The sequence below is a fragment of the Nerophis ophidion genome, linkage group LG15 (genome assembly GCF_033978795.1).
Source record: "Nerophis ophidion isolate RoL-2023_Sa linkage group LG15, RoL_Noph_v1.0, whole genome shotgun sequence".
Classification (NCBI taxonomy): domain Eukaryota; kingdom Metazoa; phylum Chordata; class Actinopteri; order Syngnathiformes; family Syngnathidae; genus Nerophis; species Nerophis ophidion.
Window position 1 is genome coordinate 30,755,570 of NC_084625.1, and position 13,564 is coordinate 30,769,133.

General features: G+C 40.1%; 1 protein-coding gene across 7 annotated transcripts in view; it reads right to left on the bottom strand.

Moving 5' to 3' along the window:
- ctnnd2a (catenin (cadherin-associated protein), delta 2a) overlaps positions 1–13,564 on the bottom strand; it is a 747,299-nt gene that overhangs the window by 201,975 nt on the left and 531,760 nt on the right. The gene's annotated exons all lie outside the window — the stretch shown is intronic.

Consider the following 13,564-nt stretch of genomic DNA (forward strand, 5'->3'; position numbering starts at 1 on the left):
GTGTTGTAAAGGGTTTCACAAATGTATACTTCTAGCATTTATTAGCTCACATTTGTAAAAAGCTAACAGGTATTTTACAAGGTATTTTATTGATTAACAGGACAAGCAAGCACACTTTCTTGTTCGGTGTAATTAGGGTTGCAACAATTCATAGATTAGAAAAAGCATTGATTTGCATTTGTTGCCTCGATAATTTGTTTGAATAATTAAAAAATATATAAAATCCAGGCCGCATTGAGTGGTTGGAATTTAAAATATACGGACATTGTTTCCGCAAGTGAGCACACATGAGAGCGGTGCTGCATTTGGGTGACACGTTGTGCTGCGAGTGCCATTGCTAGTGTGTGTGTGTGTGTGTGTGTGTGTGTGTGTGTGTGTGTGTGTGTGTGGCGGAAAAAGCGTAAAGAAACGGCTCAAAAGAAAACAATGAGGGGGAAAAAGAGCAAAGGACCCAAATTAAATGAGAGAACCTGTTATATATAAAACATGCAAATCAAACAACGTATCCTCAACTGAGTGAGAACTTGTCTTCGTGTCATACACGCACACTCACTCACTCATTGACACAATCAATCACTCACTCATTCACACACACACACACACACACACACACACACACACACACACACACACACACACACACACACACACACACACACACACACACACACACACACACACACACACACACACACACACACACACACCAGAGATCTGGAGAGATGACTCCCGCTATATACAATCTCTGCTGAGAATAATTGTCAGTACCTTTATGTTCAAATGTGTCAATGAATGGCGCAATCTATTCTTTTAATTCATCCTTGATCTAATACCTGTTCTGTCTAGTTGTTACACTTCTGAGTCTCATATGCACATATCATATAGTAGACTTTGAATGCAGTTGCAACTCCAAGACATTAGATGACAGTAATGTATAGACTTTGGCAAAGTCGCGTATGAATGGAGTATAGCCAAGAAAACAACGGGCGCCATGACTTTTACCAAGGACGTGTGCAGCTGTGCCCAGATGCATGCAATTCCTGTCATTTTGATGTTAGTTTTTTTTTTGACGAAATCCACCAAAATAATACGCCCATACTGTATATAGTTCCAAACATACTCCAGCTCAGAAAGTTGCAATAAAACATGCTTTTATTTCATGAAAGTATAATTTTGCAACTGTACTTGACGCACTCTGCTGCTACTGCATTGTTTGGTGACCAGCATACCCAAAAAAGAAACTACTACTTTAATTTTGTCAAAATCTTCATAAGATTTGGGCCAACAATCAGAGACAAATTATGACTTGTGTGTGAAGTATGTCAAGTGTGGTGGTTGCCTCCAATGTATATATAATCACTATATGTATCACTCATTTTGTATTATTATAACTGATCTTTCTTTTTGTTACATGCTGTGGAGAGGGGCGTGGTCCACGGGTTTCCTGCGGGCAGGGCGTGTGCATGGGACGGCCATGAAGCAGCAGACAGGTGAGTAGATACCTCAGCTGGAAGGAGTTATCTAATCACCTGTTCCCTTTACCAGCAGCGTTGGAAATCATGAGTGGGGGCTGGCAAACGAGAGTGACGGCCAGACGAAGGAGCACGCTGATGAGAACCACATGCATGAGCTGAAAAGCTAAAAAGGACTCTGATCATTTTGCATATTGTGAACTTGAATTAAAAGATTGTAAACCACTGCGCCAGGGTGTGGTGTTGTTTCCTGCAACGCAACCGAGGATCTGGGGCGGAGGCCTTCCACACATGCTAAGTGAATAAGTGTACTTTTGTCTCATTTCGGCCGCTTGTACCCGTGATCTTGTCCTTTCGGTCATGACCCAAAGCTCATGACCATAGGTGAGGATGGGAACGTAGATCGACTGGTAAATTGAGAGCTTTGCCTTCTGGCTCAGCTCTTTCTTCACCACAACTGATCGGTACAATGTCCGCATTACTGAAGACGCCGCTATTATATATTTTTGTATTTTATTATATATATTTGTATTTTTGGAAGACACAAAACAAAAACTGAAACAAATGCATTTCTTTGGGCTTGCCGTGAAAGATTCTAGAACAGTTTATTAACCCTCGGCGGCAACCGCGTGGCAGACGTTTCCATTGGGCTTTGGTCCGTTGAAAACAATGGAGTTCTAGTTTTTGGTATTGTCGTTGCGCGTCCGGTCGGCGTTGACCTTAACGTACCCCCCACTTTGGGAAACACTGTCCTAAGGTATCTCACATTCATGAAGTCCATCCATCCATCCATCCATCTACTTTCTACCGTTTGTCCCTGTTGGGGTCGCGGAGGCTGCTGGAGCCTCAAACAGAAAAATACTAGCAACTAGGGCTGGGCGATATATCGTGGGTTTGTGCGATATAGTGAAGTGAAGTGAATTATATTTATATAGCGCTTTTCTCAAGTGACTCAAAGCGCCTTTACATTGTGAAACCCAATATCTAAGTTACATTTAAACCAGTGTGGGTGGCACTGGGAGCAGGTGGGTAAAGTGTCTTGCCCAAAGACACAACCGCAGAGACTAGGATGGTAGAAGCGGGAATCGAACCTGCAACCCTCAAGTTGCTGGCACGGCCGCTCTACCAACCAAGCTATACTCGAGCTATATATAAAATGACCATATGGTGGTATTGGAGTATATGTTCTCACAGAGTTGTTTTTAGCTGCTGGCATTACACTACAGGCTCTTCCCACTCCTTCTTGTGTCTCCTTCTCACAGAGACTTAAATCAAGCGCACCTTCTTCCATACGTCACATACTGTCACGTCATACCTCACGCACGTATACGCCCTTGCCCAGCAGAGAGGTGGCAGCATGGGTAATGTTAGCTGTGATGTTAGCGAAGTTCGGCGAGTTTTAATACGAGAGAGAAAGTGCGAATCTGGTAACAAATGAAGGAAGAATTAATTCCCCAAAAAAACAGCAGGAGGTCCATCGTCTGGCGGTGGTTCGGTTTCAAGCGGGAATATGTCGAATAGACAACCGTAATTTGTCAAGTGTGGGGCACACCAAAAGTGGCATTACTGCTAATATGTAGCATCATTTGAAAAGTCACATGCTAATAACTGTTTAATAAATACAGTTTTGGTCAATTGACTTAGTTGTGATTTCCTTCTCTGCATGAAAGTTTTAAAATGAGCATATATGAATGCAGTCTGAAGAAGAATGTTCTAATATAGACACATAGAATCATTATACTACTGTGATTATATACATCAAGTGTTCATTCAAGGCTAAGGCAAAATATCGAGATATATATTGCGTATCGTGATATGGCCTAAAAATATTGAGATATTAAAAAAGGCCATATTGCCCAGCCCTACTAGCAACACAACTCTGATTTCATTACAGTGAAAAGACATGAGACGGAAAAGGAGACGAAGGAAGGCGATGGAGGTCAGTGAGAGGATGGAGGTGTTTGATGACACAGCAGGAGACTATCGAGCAAAATGACCTTGCTTATCTATTCAATTAAAATGGATTAAGAGTTGCTGTGAATGGCAAACTGACCTTGCTGCATTGACCACACTGTTTCCTTATTGTCCCCTCCTACAATCCTCAGCTTCCCTCTCTTCGCCCAACGTTTATCTCCCTCTTTACGCCTGTTTCATAGCTAATCTGAAATTCCATAAAAGCCATCACACTATTACTTTGCATTGCCTCTGAGCCACCTACGCGGCGTTCCGCCACCTCCGTGCCTTTCTCGCCTTATTCCATGTAAAGAAGATTAGAAGCGGGGATGGATTTGTCTTTGTCTCCCACTGTTATGCGGCGGCCACGGCTATCAGTAACCCATAGCGACAGCCTTGTTGTGGTAACGGTTAGTGATGGTGACAGCTGGGATTGTGGAAATCGGAGGTGCTGCAGGCGTGACATAGAAAAAAAAAAATCCCAGTGAGATACACCGGTGACACATGAAGCCGAACAAGTGTTTTAGTTCCGTATGAGTCATCACATATGGAATGTCAGCATAAATCATTTTAATATTTACTGACTTGATTGCACCTTCGGAGAGGCGCTGTGTCACACAAGGCTTTTTAAATATTAGCTAATTGAGTTTGTGGACTCAAGCAGTGATGTCTCTTTAGGATCATTCCAAGGTGGGCCATTATTAACCATCGAATATTTGTAGCAGGCGGTACTGTATGAATAGTTCACTGTGAAAATCTACCGTGGCAAATAAGAGCAAACAACTAGAACACATGCATGACTCACCTCACAGCAGGGGATAGGGGAAGTCTTTTGGAAATCCCGATGTGTGAATATGTATTTGCTATGAGGAGGGTTTGAGGATAACGCAGTGTCCTAATAATAGCATTGAGACTCCCCAGCAAAGGGTGATTTACCAATCAAAACAATAGCAAAATATGGGCTGATAATTAAATCAACATGATGAAAGAAGTTGGGGGAAAAACAAAGATTCCCTGATGCAGTTATTAATTTGCTTTTTTTTTTTTTTTTTTGACAAACGTGCAACTAAATACCCCTGAGGTGAACCACATTTTTACAGAAAATGACAAAGTCACACAGCAATCCAGAGCTCACACTGCACTCATGCATTAGATTAGGCAACATTAAATATGACCAAATGTCAGCCTGGTCTGTATATATATATATATCTTCAACTGTCAACAGAATGTGAAAAAAAAATCATATTGCAGGAATTTTAAAGAATTTATATGTAAATTATGGTGGAAAATAAGTATTTGGTCAACCATTTAAAATCTCACTGATGGAAGGAGGTTTTGGCTCAAAATCTCACGATACATGGCCCCATTCATTCTTTCCTTAACACGGATCAATCGTCCTGTCCCCTTAGCAGAAAAAAAGCCCCAAAGCATGATGTTTCCACCCCCATGTTTCACAGTAGGTGTGGTGTTCTTGGGATGCAACTCAATATTCTTTTTCCTCCAAACACGACGAGTTGAGTTTACAGTATACCAAAATGGATACATGGTTGATACAGCAGAGGATTGGGAGAATGTCATGTGGTCAGATGAAACCAAAATAGAACTTTTTGGTATAAACTCAACTCGTCGTGTTTGGAGGAAGGAGAATACTGAGTTTCATCCTAAGAACACCACACCTACTGTGAGCTTTAAATGGTTGACCAAATACTTATTTTCCACCATAATTTACAAATAAATTCTTTAAAATTCCTACAATGTGAATTCCTGGATTTTTTTTTCACATTCTGTCTCTCACAGTTGAAGTGTACCTATGATGAAAATTACAGACCTCTGTCATCATTTTAAGTGGGAGAACTTGCACAATCGGTGGCTGACTAAATACTGTTTTGCCCCACTGTATGTATATCAATCAATCAATCAATGTTTATTTATATAGCCCCAAATCACAAATGTCTCAAAGGACTGCACAAATCATTATGACTACAACATCCTCGGAAGAACCCACAAAAGGGCAAGGAAAACTCACACCCAGTGGGCAGGGAGAATTCACATCCAGTGGGACGCCAGTGAAAATGCTGACTATGAGAAACCTTGGAGAGGACCTCAGATGTGGGCAACCCCCCCCCTCTAGGGGACCGAAAGCAATGGATGTCGAGCGGGTCTAACATGATACTGTGAAAGTTCAATCCATAGTGGCTCCAAGACAGCAGCGAGAGTCCCGTCCACAGGAAACCATCTCAAGCGGATCAGCAGCGTAGAGATGTCCCCAACCGATACAGGCGAGCGGTCCATCCTGGGTCCCGACGAGCGGTCCATCCTGGGTCTCGACTCTGGACAGCCAGTACTTCATATATATATATATGTATATATATATATATATATATATATATATATATATATATATATATATATAAATCGTCTCCTTTTCCGTCTCATGTCTACACAGCACAGACACTCGACAACGGCATATTATTTGCAGATTCTAATTATTGATTTCAAAAACATATTTTTTGGACCAAATAGGTGAAGTTGCAAAATTTCCCACGGCACACTAGCACAGTGGTTGAAAAACACTGGAGTGCATAATATGGTCAGGTCCTCTTTAATGCACAAAAAACGGATTTTTAAAAAAAGAATATTTCCTTGTCTTTTTACCTGTTTACTTTCTCTGCATTAGTATCGTATTCAAGAACAATTCATTCAACCTATAAACAAACAATGTTTGAAAATGGTAATTTTTTGGATATTTCTCAAGCTGCAGTTCGCATCTCGCTGCACAGTTTGAGAACAAATTGACCTCCAGGATTTGTGATGATAAATATTCCGGTAGCTTGTTTACATTATTGAGGTTTTTAGTTGGAATGTCCTGATCAACATTTTTGGCCTGACATCCGAGTCGATTTTGAGTCCCGAGTAGATATTTAGACAACCTCTGTTTGGTTATGGACTCAACAGCATTGGATGATGCTTTTTGTTTAAACCCCTATCATGGTTTTTTTTACCAAGATGGCACCGTTGTAGTGGCTGCTGTTGGCAGGAGCTCTGTGCTCTTGTGTCATCCTTTTATGTTTCTCTATTATTATACTGTGTATATATATATATATATATATATATATATATATATATATATATATATATATATATATATGTATATATATATATATAAATATATATATATATATATATATATATATATATATATATATATATATATATATATATATATATATATATATTTTTTTTTTTTTTTTTTTTTTTTTGCCTTTTGGTTTGGTACCCTTTGGGACTGTGACAAGGGGTGGCATTTTCGTGACCTCTGCGGTGCTTTTTTGTGGACTTCTGGATATGCCTCCCGGGAGCCTTTTGGCCATGGAGACCAGCTGCTGGGTCTCTGCCACACCAGAGTCCATTGGGAGAGACTGGAGGCGATGAGGATGAAGAGACAGGGCTGCGGAGTTAGCACTGAGCGGCGGGACGGACAAGCTACACAGTGTTTTGGCTGATTGAGCAGGTATCGGACACCTCAGTCTCCTTGGACGCATCCTCGCTCATCCATGCGGACTGGACACTGACCGAGTTAGTGGGCGACTGAGGGTGAAGTCAGCTCACTTGGTTGCTTTGTTGGGTCTGCTCCTGTCTCTGGCCATGCTCCCCCACCCCAGCAGATGATGGCGTGGAACACCGCAAAGGCCACCACAGTGTATATGTTTATTTTACTTTTTATTCCTAGCTGTATGTAGAAGTGGCTGGTTGCATCAGCTCTGCTCTTTATTATGTATTTAATGTCCTTTGTGATCTTTGATGTTTGATTTTTCCTCTTACACTTGTTTAAGAGGGATGTGTGCTATGTTATGAGTGTTTTTTTCTCTTGGCTTCAGTCTGGACCCCGTCTCCAGGGGCCCAGTCTTAGACCAATTTTTTTTTCTCACCTCCTCCCAATGTTTACCTGTATCTCACCTTTTTTGTAACGGGCGCCAGAAGTTGGCAGACCTGTCAGCGATCTTGGTTTGTCTCCCTGTAATGTTTGTCTGACCTTGAATGGGATTGTACTGAAAATTTTAATCTCCCCTCGGGGATTAAAGAAGTTTTTCCGATTCTGATTCTGATTCTGATTTTTGATCTGGTGTGCCTTTTGTATGAGAATAGACACGCTCATGGGCAGTGCAACCTATGGTCCAACAAATACCGTAATCTAGGACCTGTAAACAATCCAAAAAGCTTTTTTTTTTTTCTTTTTTTTTTTTTTACAGTAGACCTGAACTGCTTAGAATCAGGAATGTTCTAATTTTACGTATGTGGCAGATTTCTTTAACTCAATGTACTTTCTCTTTCACTCGCTCAACTATCAGTCTATCTATAAAAAAGACTGTCTGATCCAGGTAGCAGACAGCGATATTCTTTTATTTCCCTCTCCTAGGTATCACTTATGTAATACATCACGTTGTGGCTGAATGTAGCAGTTCACTCAGTCCCCTGCCATCTGTGCCTGTCTTTTGGATCAGTGCATATAAAAATAAAGTGTCATAATCTGTGTTTCTAATGTATGCAGAGTGTGATGATAAAACAGACAACACACAAGCAGGCTGTTTAAATCTTAAAATGCCAAACCGCTCTGGCAATTTATGACTCTGCATGTTTAAAAATAGCACAGAGACAATAACTAAGAAAATAGATGGCTATTTAAAAACTCTATTTGTAGATATTGTGCTTACATATACATATATATATATATATATATATATATATATATATATATATATATATATATATACATACATAAATACATGTACAAACCCCGTTTCCATGTGAGTTGGGAAATTGTGTTAGATGTAAATATAAAAGGAATACAATGATTTGCAAATCATTTTCCACCAATATTCAGTGAAATATGCTACAAAGACAACATATTTGATGTTTAAACTGATAAACCTTTTTTTTTTTGCAAATAATCATTAATTTTAGAATTATGCCGGCAACAAGTGCCAAAGAAGTTGGGAAAGGTGGCTATAAATACTAATTAAGATGAGGAATGCTCATCAAACACTTACTTGGAACATCCCACATGTGTGCAGGTTAATTGGGAACAGGTGGGTGAAATGATTGGGTATAAAACAGCTTCCCAAAAAATGCTCAGTCTTTTACAATAAAGGATGGGGCGAGGTACACCCCTTTGTCCACGGATAAATGAGCAAATAGTCAAACAGTTTAAGAACGTTTCTCAAAGTGCAATTGCAAGAAATTTAGGGATTTTAACATCTACGGTCGATAATATCATCAAAAGGTTCAGAGAATCTGGAGAAATCACTCCACATAAGCGGCATGGCCGGAAACCAACACTGAATGACCGTGACCTTCGATCCCCTCAGACGGCACTGCATCAAAAACCGACATCAATCTCTAAAGGATATCACCACATGGGCTCAGGAACACTTCAGAAAACCACTGTCACTAAATACAGTTGGTCGCTACATCTGTAAGTGCAAGTTAAAGCTCTACTATGCAAAGAGAAAGCCATTTATCAACAACACCCAGAAACGCCGCCGGCTTTGCTGGGCCTAAGCTCATATAAGATGGACTAATGCAAAGTGGAAAAGTGTTCTGTGGTCTGAAAAGTCCACATTTCAGTTTTTTTGGGGAAACTGTGGACGTTGTGTCCTCTGGATCAAAGAGGAAAAGAACCATCCGGATTGTTCTAGGAGCAAAAATGAGAAGCCAGCATGTGTGATGGTATGGGGGTGTATTAGTGGCCAAGGCATGGGTAACTTACCTATCTGTGACGGCACCATTAATGCTGAAAGGTATATACAGGTTTTGGAGCAACATATGATGCCATCCAAGGAAAGTTATCATGGACGCCCCTGCTTATTTCAGCAAGAAAATGCCAAGCTACGTGTTCCAACAGTGTTGCTTCGTAATAAAAGAGTACGGGTACTAGACTGGACTGCCCATCAAAAATGTGTGGCGCATTATGAAGCGTGAAATACAACAGCGGAGACCCCGGACTGTTGAATGACTGAAGCTCTACATAAAACAAGAATGGGAAAGAATTCCACTTTCAAAGCTTCAACAATTAGTTTCCTCAGTTCCCAAACGTTTATTGAGTGTTGTTAAAAATAAAGGTGATGTAATACAATGGTGAACATGCCCTTTCCCAACTACTTTGGCACGTGTTGCAGACATGAAATTCTAAGTTAATTATTATTAGCAAAAAAAAATAAAGTTTATGACTTTGAACAGGAAAGGATTTGCAAATCATTGTATTCTGGTTATATTTACATCTAACAAAATTTCCCAACTCATATGGAAACAGGGTTTGTATACATATATACATATATATATATATACATACATACATATATATATATATATAAATATATATATATATATATATATATATATATACATACATACATACATATATATAAATATATATATGTATATATATATATATACATACATACATACATATATATATATATATATATATATATATATATATATATATATATATATATATATATATATACATACAGGTGAGGGAGGTGAAACGTGAGGGAGTCTAGATACACACACACACACATATATATATATATATATATATATATATAATGTTGTCTGTCTATCTGTGTTGGCCCTGCGATGAGGTGGCGACTTGTCCAGGGTGTACCCCGCCTTCCGCCCGATTGTAGCTGAGATAGGCGCCAGCGCCCCCCGCAACCCCGAAAGGGAATAAGCGGTAGAAAATGGATGGATGGATATATATATATATACATACAGGTGAGGGAGGTGAAACGTGAGGGAGTCTAGATACACACACACACACACATATATATATATATATATATATATATATATATAATGTTGTCTGTCTATCTATGTTGGCCCTGCGATGAGGTGGTGACTTGTCCAGGGTGTAACCCGCCTTCCGCCCGATTGTAGCTGAGATCAGCACAAGGGCCCCCTGGGACCCCAAAGGGAATAAGCGGTAGAACATGGATGGATATATATACATATATATATATATATATATATATATATATACATATATATATGATTAGATGGCGACCTGTCCAGGGTGTACCCTTCCCTCCGCCTGATTGTAGCCGAGATAGGCACCAGCGCCCCCCGCGACCCTAAAATGGGATAGGCGGTAGAAATGGATGGATGGATATATATATGTCATCGAGGGCATTGGATGGGGGGGTGGAGTATGTGTGTGTGCGGCATATCTTTTTTGTGGATGCATGTGTGTGTGTAAGCCAGCAGCGTGACCTTCAATGTCAATCAATGTTTATTTATATAGCCCCAAATCACAAATGTCTCAAAGGACTGCACAAATCATTACGACTACAACATCCTCGGAAGAACCCACACCCTTGGTGTTTTTGCAGCCGCCAGTCAGTCCAAAGTCAACAAAAACAGGAGTGTGTCCATGAAAGACAAGAAGGGAGTTTGTTGTGTCTTCGCCACACTGTTCTTTGTGAGAGTCTCGAAGCCAAGGAAACAATCCAAGTTAGAATGTTTTGCATGTGAGTGAAAATAAAATTTGCTTTTCACGTTAAATTGTCTATTACTGGTCCTCAAATTCATCCTGCAGGGCAGACAGTCCAATGTTATCCAAATCACAAGTGTCCACAGTTCTGTCCACGGTTCTGCCCACATCCTCCAATAATTTCTTGCAGCTTTGGGGTACTTTGAAGACTGCCAGCAATTTCCAATTTGTCGACAAACCCGAGCAACGCTTACTCCAATCAGTAGATGTCCTGGTGTCATGATTCCGAATAAGTGGATATTTTCACGCCCTCGACTGAAAGTTCGCCAGGCACATGGCACTCCTCCCAAGAGTCTGTCGTGTGTCCAGCAACAACGGCTCCGTCAAGACAGGCAGGTTCCCCCAAACCCGAGATCTTATCAATTTCGTTGAGAGGCCAGTTAAATAGTTCCATTGTTTAGATTTGGAGAACAGTGCAAAAAGAGGCAACAAGAAAGTTAAGACAAGACAAAGAAGCAAGTCAGAGAGAAGGCCGAGGAAAGGGGAGCGTCCACCCTCGATGAGTGCCAGTAATATATTATTGCCTTCGCACATGTCAATGTTTACTTTTGTACAGTATGCACAATAAATCAACACAAAATCCGTACTATGGAGCAATGTTCACGGACTCTTGTATTTGGCTTGTTAGCTTCCTGTCGCAAGTGAGCAATGATGGTCGTGATTGAGGAAAGAATTGTTTGATGTTGGATGCTAGAAAATGTCCGATGCGTTGCAGCCATCAGCCTTAATGCATTGTTGGAACTCCATAATTTTGTGCAAATCATACCATGCACTTTTGCGAGACGAGCGGGTGAAATGTGTGGCCGCGCTCAGGGGGTGTGGCCGCGGTGTGGAGAGTGGCTGGATGTGAGGCTGAAGAGAGAAGGGCAGAGGTAAATGGGCGTATTCAGGGGTTAAAATGCATTCCCGTTGACAGGTCTGTTGGTCACTCTCTGGGTGGGAGTGTTACTAATGTTTTTTTAATACTTTTCTTTTCCTTATATTTTCGTGATTGACCGGTAAGATCCCAAAGATCGACTGGTAGATCGCGATCAACAGGTTGGCGACTCCTGATTTAGTGTGAAACTATGTGTAAATTTTATTTACAAAAATAATAAGCAGAGGAATAATAACATTTTTGTTTGGATTATCTTATAAAAGCACTCCCTTAATTTTCAAGACAGTATTTCAAACAGTCAAAAATGGTTTATTTTTATTTTAAACAAAAAAAAAAGTCGGGAGTGTTATTTTTTTGGCTCATATTTTCAAAATGTGGGACTCAACACCTAATAGATTGGTCATAAACAGGGCTTTTTAGCGTCTACATTTGTTTGATGACTGCTTCAAGGCTCACTATTATACTATAATTATAATCATAACTAATCTGTTGATTGCTATGTTGCCTAACCTTCTCTCCAAGTTTGTGTAAGTGACAGAAAGAAAAGCTCTGTTGTTTGGCATCAACTACTGATTTGCATGCATACATTTCTAGATCATGAATATAGGGCGATCCACCTAATTTGACATTTTTCTATTGGAAAAAAATAATTTTATGTCGAGTCAATACAGTTCCGTTCTTCTCCAGGATGTTTGAATGTTTACTTCTTTCGGGGTCATCAAGATCCTCAACTGTTTACCGATTGAATAAACGCATGACACATTTTAGTCTTTTCTCTGCTAGTATACAAAATATTGCAGTTGGTGACTACTTGAAGGCCTACTGAAATGAGATTTTCTTATTTAAACGGGAATAGCAGGTCAATTCTATGTGTCATACTTGATCATTTCGCAATATTGCCATATTTTTGCTGAAAGGATTTAGTAGAGAACATCGACGTTACTGTTCGCAACTTTTGGTCGCTAATAGAAAAGCCTTGCCTGTACCGAAAGTATGTGCGCGTGACGTCACGAGTTGCAGGGCTCCACACATATTCACATTGTTTTTAATGGGAGCCACCAGCAGTAAGAGCAATTCGGACCGAGAAAGCGACAATTTCCCCATTAATTTGAGCGAGGATGAAAGATTCGTGAATTAGGATATTGATAGTGAAGGACTAGAAAAAAAAAAAAAGCGACGGCTCCTGGCGGCTGTGTGAGCATTTCAGATGTAATTAGACACATTTACTAGGATAATTCTGGAAGATCCCTTATCTGCTTATTGTTTTAATAGTGTTTTAGTGAGATTTTAAAAGATTGTAAAGACATACCTCGAGGTCGGATAGCTGCGGTGAACACGAAGTGTCTCAGAGAGAAGCCGAGGAGCCAAGCTCACAGCTGCCTTTTAAACAGCTGCTGCAAGACGACGAATAATCCAATGATTTCTCCAGTAAGATATATATCACAATTTCCCCATCCAAAAACATGCTGGTTGACGTAAATAAAACATGTTCGCTTGACCGCTCTGTGTTAAAGCTTCACAACAAACAAAGAAACACCGGCTGTGTCTCGGTGTTAAAGACAGCTGCAATCCACCGCTTTCCACCAACAGCATTGTTTTTTATAGTCTCCATTATGAAATGAACAAATTGCAAAAGATTCAGCAACACAGATGTACAATATACTGTGTAATACGCCATGAACAGAGACGACTTTTAGCCGTGTTTGGTGC